This window comes from Euprymna scolopes, chromosome 36 (assembly GCF_053919585.1).
Source record: "Euprymna scolopes isolate OS-2025 chromosome 36, ASM5391958v1, whole genome shotgun sequence".
NCBI classification, from domain to species: Eukaryota; Metazoa; Mollusca; class Cephalopoda; order Sepiida; family Sepiolidae; genus Euprymna; species Euprymna scolopes.
In genome coordinates, this window is record NC_136517.1 from 83,142,995 (window position 1) to 83,150,494 (window position 7,500).

Here is a 7,500-nt window from a genome sequence, read left to right on the forward strand (position 1 = left end):
CAAAATGACACGCACATGAACTGATTAAAAATAAACTAAGATGAATGTACAAAATGTATAACGATTTTTTTCAATTTTGTCCCCTTAAAACTATTTTAATTGGCTAAAGACTCATAAAAGAACGGTCCATAAAAAAATCTAATCATTTGAGCCCCCTAGCACCGCTCTGCGACTTTCAGTTTTGGAAAAGATAGAGTTTGAAAATATGGAGACAGACAGACAGACAGACATAATGAATTTTATAAATTAGATTTTCACACTCAGACAATGCTGCAGCTCACATAAATTCTGAAAGCCACAAATACCTAGATTTGAGTTTTGCCGTTGTTTGAGCTCATCAGCAGGACATATTCATACTCATGATTCAAAACTCAAGTCATTTGCATGTGAGGTGATACTCTGCCACCTGAGCCACGATACCACATACAAGAAAGTCTGATAACTAACACTGATCAAGCAAGCCACAGCGAAATCCAACTGTGGAATCTATCTACTTCTTCTCAGCAATGGATGTGGTCATTCAACTACTAAGGATTCTGGCCGATGTCTCACAAGTAGGATTTTAGACTTATTAGGATGATATCATCCAACAAACTAATCCAACATGGAAATTAATTTTTTTTTTTTGACTGTGAGATGATATATAATTGTTTCCAATTGTCTTTCAATCATAGACGTATCCCTTTTATTCATGAGATTCTTATGGATGACTTTGCTTTTGATGACGCGCATATGAACTGATTAAAAATAAACCAAGATAAATGTTCAAATTGTTTAATGGATTTTTTCAATTTTGACCTCTTTTTGACCCCTTAAAAACTAATTTAACCGGCTAAAGACCCATAAAAGAACGATCCATAAAAAATCCAATCATTTACGGCTCCTAGCGCTGCTCTGCAACTTAGTTTCAGTAGAGATAGAGTTTGAAAATATGAAGACAGACAGACAGACACACAGTGCCTTTTATATACAAGATGTGTATCATATGAAATCATTTTGTAACATTTGCATTTGAATCTGTCAGACACTGCAGTGCTATTATAAGAGAAGAACGTGTGCCGCAGTGCTGAGGTTAAGATAAATGGAAAGGAGACATACGGTCATGATATAATTATAGAAACGATATTTACTTTTTTTCCATCACAGAAAGATGAGGATGTGGCACAAGACCTGGAAGTAGAGGAAAATCAAGCCAATGCCCCTAAAGAAGGATCACTCTAACTTTTTAAAAATTGCCTGGGCAGCCCCATTGATATTCTCTGACCAGGATGCCTCAGCCAGTAAACAATAAACTTACTCCATCTGAAAGTGGGGAGGCAAGGCTTGGGAGGCTGGACCTCCTAGAACAAATGCCTTAACCCGACAGATACAAGGCCACCAAAATGCCCCAGTTTCCACCGAGAATGTATCCTCAATTATCTTATATCAGCAACTATGGCTAAAGATACATTACCTGAAAATACTTCTTTCAAACTCATTGGCTTAACGTTCACAGGGAATATGAGTTGGAACAGATACATTGAGAGCATTGCCAGGGCTGTTGCAAGGAAGATGGGCTCTCTTTACCATGCTAGAAAGTTACTTATGCCTGAAAGTATCCTGTACCTCTACAAGGCCACAATTCGCCCATGTATGGAGTATTGTTGTCACATTTGGGCTGGTGCATCTGCTACTAGTCTCTCCCTCCTGGACAGGGTTCAAAAGAGAATCGCCAACCTGATAGGTCCTGAACTGTCATCTAAGTTTCAGCCTCTGTCCCATCGATGAAATGTTGCATCCCTCTACCTGTTGTACAAGTATCTTAATGGCAGATGCTGCAACGAACTATAAGCCCTTGTACCCCCCTCGGCATAAATACCCCCGACAATCAGAAGGATCACTCTAACCTGAAGCCACGGTGAAATCCAACTGTGGAATCTATCTACTTCTTCTCAACAATGGATGTGGTCATTCAACTACTAAGGATTCTGGCCGATGTCTCAAAAGTAGGATTTTACACTCACTAGGACGATGTCATCCAACAAACTAATCCAACAAGGAAATTAATATTATTTTTTTTACTGTGAGGTGATATATAATTGTTTCCAATTGTCTTTCAATCATAGATGTGTCCCTTTTCTTCATTTTAGTTTTAGAAGAGATAGAGTTTGAAAATATGAAGACAGACAGACAGACAGACAAACAGTGCCCTTTATATATAAGATTTGTATCATATGAAATCATTTCCAATTGTCTTTCAATCATAGGTGTGTCCCTTTTCTTCATGAGATTCTTATGGATGGCTTTGCTTTTGATGAGAAAGCGACTCTAAAACTGTTGGTCTTTCTTTCTCATCAAATCTTCCTTTGAGTCGATCAATTAAATCCATTGGTTCTTGTAAAATCGATTATCTCTATCGCTGTAAACACGTTCTTAAAATAAATAACAAGCCTTTTATGAGAATTATCGCCCTTACATTTGAGATTCTAATCCTTATATGAGGCTATTTTCTATCTCTACAAATCTACCATCAGACTATAAGGATACATCGTATTAGGGTCCATATTAATTGACTAAATGTCCAATTTATATTCATTTATCATGGCTAGGGTCAGTAAGTGAGAAACTTGCCAACAAAGAAAAAAGAAAAAGAAAAGGGAAACCGAAAGTGAAAAAAAGAAAAAGAAAAAGAGGAATTTAATATGCTTAAAATTTTTCCGTTATATATTATTTTCATTCAGCTCAACAGTAAAACAATGCTTCCAACATACGTCTTGTGTTCTCTACGAAACCGTTAATGGTATCCTCTCGAAAAGACATTCTAACCCCCCCCTCCTTCCACCATAACAATAATGTAATTTATCAATTCAAATGTAGTCGCAGTGCCGACTATGTGGGTCAAACGTCATTAAGATTGATTAGTAGAGTACAACAGCACATACCAAAAAGAATCACGAATGGGACCTACCTACCAATGGACGTTCTGGGTAACACATCTGGGTTTTCAATAGCAGATTATTTGCTACGAACTTCAGCGTTGACTAATTTACCATTTTGAGTCATGCTCATTAAGATTTTCACCTGAAGACCTTGGAGACCATTCACGTTCGTTTGAAGAGACCTTTTGTTTGTAAACAGAAGGAATGTCTCTTAGCTAGGGAGTACTATTGTTACATTTAGGCCGATGAATCTCTGTCCCATTTGAAGATTCTTGATAAATTGCAGAAACGTATCTGTAATTTGATTGACCCCAACACTTTCTTCTTCACTGCAACCTCTCTCTCACAGCCGTAATGCTGCTAGTCTCAGTCTTTTCTACAAATGCTATTATGGCATGTGTTCTTCAGAATTGTCTGATCTATTCCCTGCTTCCTTTGTTCCAGCTTGTTGGACTCGTTGGTCTAGTGGTCTCCATGAATTCGCTGTTTTAATACTTCATTGTAATACGACTTCCTATTCCAGTAGCTTCTTTCCAAGCACTGCAAGGTTGTGGAACTCTCTTCCTGCTCACTGTTTTCCTTCTATCTACAGTCTTGTTGTTTTTTTTTTCAAGACTAAGGTTAACAGGCATCTCCTGTCTTTGCAATAATCAGCTTTCATACTTGTTAGCTCTTTACATTCTTTTTTTTTTTCAAAAGAGTCACCACTTATCAAGGCCCGGAAGTTACTCGAGGATAAGTGTTAATGAATGTACGGGAGTCAAATTGGGCAATACAATATCGTAATAATCGCTAGTAGTGGAAATTTGGTAAATTGGATTACTTAAGGGGACGACTCATCAAGAACTTGTTTACATTGGACTTGAAGACGGTCATATTGCAGTCAGCTGGAAAGCAGGGAAATGGAAGAGAGTTCCACAGCTGTGCAGTTCTAAGAAAGAAACTTTGTTCATGGAATCTACGTTTAGGTTTAGGCACAGATAAAGAGTGGGGGAAATTATTGATAGTGGCTTTATCAAGTGGCTTCATGCCTTGTCTCGAGCGATAAATAAGTCAAACAATGCCGCAGCTCACAGAAACCATGAAAAACGTTTTTTATTATATTAAAAAAAAAAAAATATTGAGGATCGTTCTAAATGCCAAGAAAAAATTATGTTTCGCCAGTGTGTGCACTAATGTTCATATAAAGTGATACCATTGTGTCAATAATTTAATTTTTCATATATAAGTAATACAGTAGATGTATGTATGTGAATGTGTGTAAATATTTAACCGATGAACTCTTAAACTACTGTTGACATAACACTGAAATTAGCAGAAAATAGTAATCATACACCAAGATTAAAGTGTAGTATCTGTGCTGATGCTACACTTAAGTGAATTTGTCTTTAGTCATTCTAGGGGAAATCCTTCTATACTAAGGCAATTTGTATTTTTGCGGCTGTCAGTGTGCCCCTTTTTAGGGAGCTGCTCCCCCCCCCTATTAAAAACGACCTTGTGTCACATTTTACTTTTGTGGGGGAAGCAAATAAATGCTATAAGAATATGAACATTCAGTTTCTGAGTTTACTGTCCGCCCTCTCCCTCCCGAAAATGGTAGCTGTCATCAAATTACACTCATGAGACGAAAACAGTGTAGAAGAGGGGAAGAGGGCAGCCCACGTCGTGCGAACCCTTTGTTGTAACTCTTCCTATGATTGTCTCCCCTTTATTGTAAAAATACCACAATCCCTTTTTGCCCCAATAATAAAATTTTCTTCTCTCTATCCGTCCACACGTGCTTAACCCATTTCCTATCTTAATTCCACCTAAAATGCACCGCTCAACACCCTTCTTAAATTTAGTAAAGTTAAACGATCCATTGTATATTGTGACCAACTCTATATATTATTGGCACTTGTGCAGTTGTGCACTACGAGCACGGAATCATTGTTTTTGGATTTCAGTTGCGACATGGGGAGAGTGCACAGTGCATCTCTACTTCCCCAAAGACTTTTCACATTGGCCCGCTAAAAGAATCGGTCAGACCTGGTGGAAACAATTTTTATTTTTACGTTGATCATGATTAGTCCCTATTTAAAAAAATGACTAGCCCCCAACCCCTACCTGTGTAAATGCCTATTAAAAAATATTTAATTTTTTGTTGTGAGGGGGGGGGCTATTTTAAATTAGAGGAATGGGAGCTTGTTGTCAATGTGTCATTTTTATCTATTTATTCACTTATATGTTACCGTGACATAGATTGATATATATTCGGTGGATTTTTAATAGTATTTTGTCTAGTTTATTATTTATAACACCTTTTCCCAAACTTACCGTGTTAAAGAGAGAGTAGGGCGCCATTTTGAATTTTCCAATACATCGGTAAACACTGCATGTTTTTCGAGCTGAATAAACATGTTACATTGAATAAAAACACAAAAAATATATCCAATTTGGCAGAAAAGTAACTTATCTTGCCTTTGATAACATTTATTTGTTTTTGACAACTTTTTCAAATCTATGTTTACCGTAAGACAAACCAAAATTTTAACTATAAACATACTTCTACGTAATTTTGACATGACAATAAAATTAGCAATATTGTTATGGCTTAAAAGGGCATAATTTTTGTTTTTAAATTGATCTGTTGCTTGTCGTACGAACATCCTATTTCTCCCAATGAGAAAGAAATAGATGATAATCTTTATTTTACGGTATCAGCCGGAATTAGATGTTGCCGACGACACGTTAATTTTAGCCGCGTCATCGTGCTTCCCAATTTACAATGGTTGGTATTCCCACGTAATGTCGCCCCATTTGTTTATTGACCAAGTTCAAGGTCGCTTAACTTCGGTGCTTTAACGAGAACCTGTGTGTCAAATGTGATTCAACAAACCAGCTGTTAAGCATAAATACCTCGTTTGTGTGTGTGTGTGTGTGTGTGTGTGTGTGTGTGTGTTTGTGTGCGCGTGCGCGCACGCTCGTGTCAATTACAAATATATGTAACTTTCATAAAGACACGCTACAATCTACATTATTAGAATTTAAGGGTATGTTTTACAATCCACAGAGATTCGAAAAATTAGTTACATTTTGAAATATATAACAAATAAATATTATCAAAGTGAGGGAAGATAAGTTACTCTTCTACCTATCTGGAAAAGCTTTTTAGTGGTTCTATTCACTTTAAAACGTTTAGTTAGTTCGAAAAACATATAGTGTCGAACGTTACGCGAGAACAAGAAAAATAGCTCCGAATTGAGACGTAAATCTTGAAAATGACTTAAAAATAACAAATAAAACAAAATACTTTAAAACCTACCCAATATATGCCACGGTAACATCTGTCTGCAACTGAAAACGAAAAATTTTTGTATCTTCGCACAAGTTGCCATGATTTCTACTAACGCAAATAGAGTCGGCAAACTGAAATAAATTTTGTTTGCTTAATTTCGAAACTGTACATTATCTACCTATCTTTCTATCTATATCTATATCTTTACTCCTATAAATTCGTTTTTCTTTTGTATGTATTGATATTCATATTAAAACCCCTCTTTTCTATTTATTTAAAACGAAAATACAATTTTCTAATATATTGGTTTTGGAATTGCATTCACTAGCAAAAAATCTAGCTAATTTGCCTATTCTTTTAAACATTCATTTTAATTAATTCCCTGTTAGTTGCTTCGGTTTTCTAATTGGATAATCATCTTTTGTTAACTATTACGTGAAATTATATTCATGCAGATATTCTACATGATTTATACTTGCATAATATTTGCTAAATGGAGGCCATCTAGAACATATGCTGTAGAACGGAGAAAAAAAAAGCCAAAGACCCTAGTTTTTTTATGTGATGTTTTGAATATAATAAACTAGTTATGACCAAAGTTTCATTTCATCAGAAACGGGGCCTAATTCCATATATATTTATGTATACGTATATATTTTTGTTTAATAAATTTTGCCTACCAAACTCCTCCTAGAGTTTTTGGTCTACAGACATGAAACTTCATATATAAGGTATTTGAATCCATGCAAAACTTTATATTCGGGTTTTAGCCCGGACAAATCAGTGCAAAATGTGAAAATTAGAAAAAAAAAGAAATTTGGCAGGTGAAGGTCGAACACCGGCATTACGAATTCATAGCGTAGTTAATATTGGTTCAATGGTTCATGATTTAATTTTTGCCTTGCATTATAAATGTCTTCATAGCCCAGTCATCAACGGCAGAGAAAAAATAAACCGTGAGCTAAACGTTTTGGTTTCGATGATCGGTGGTGGCGCATGAGTCTTTTTTTAATACTTTTTAAATCATTACTATATATTACATCCAATCTATCTGTCTATCTATCTATCTATCTATCTATCTATCTATCTATGTATCTATCTATCTATATATATATATATATATATATATATATATATATATATATATATATATATATATATATATATATAAAACTTAAAATGTCTGTCTGTCTTTTCTCTATGGTAGTTAAGGAAGACTATTATACAGAAAGGCATTACTTTACATATTCACACTTTTTAATATATACATGCGCACATAACCTTATAAACAGTACATAGGGGCCG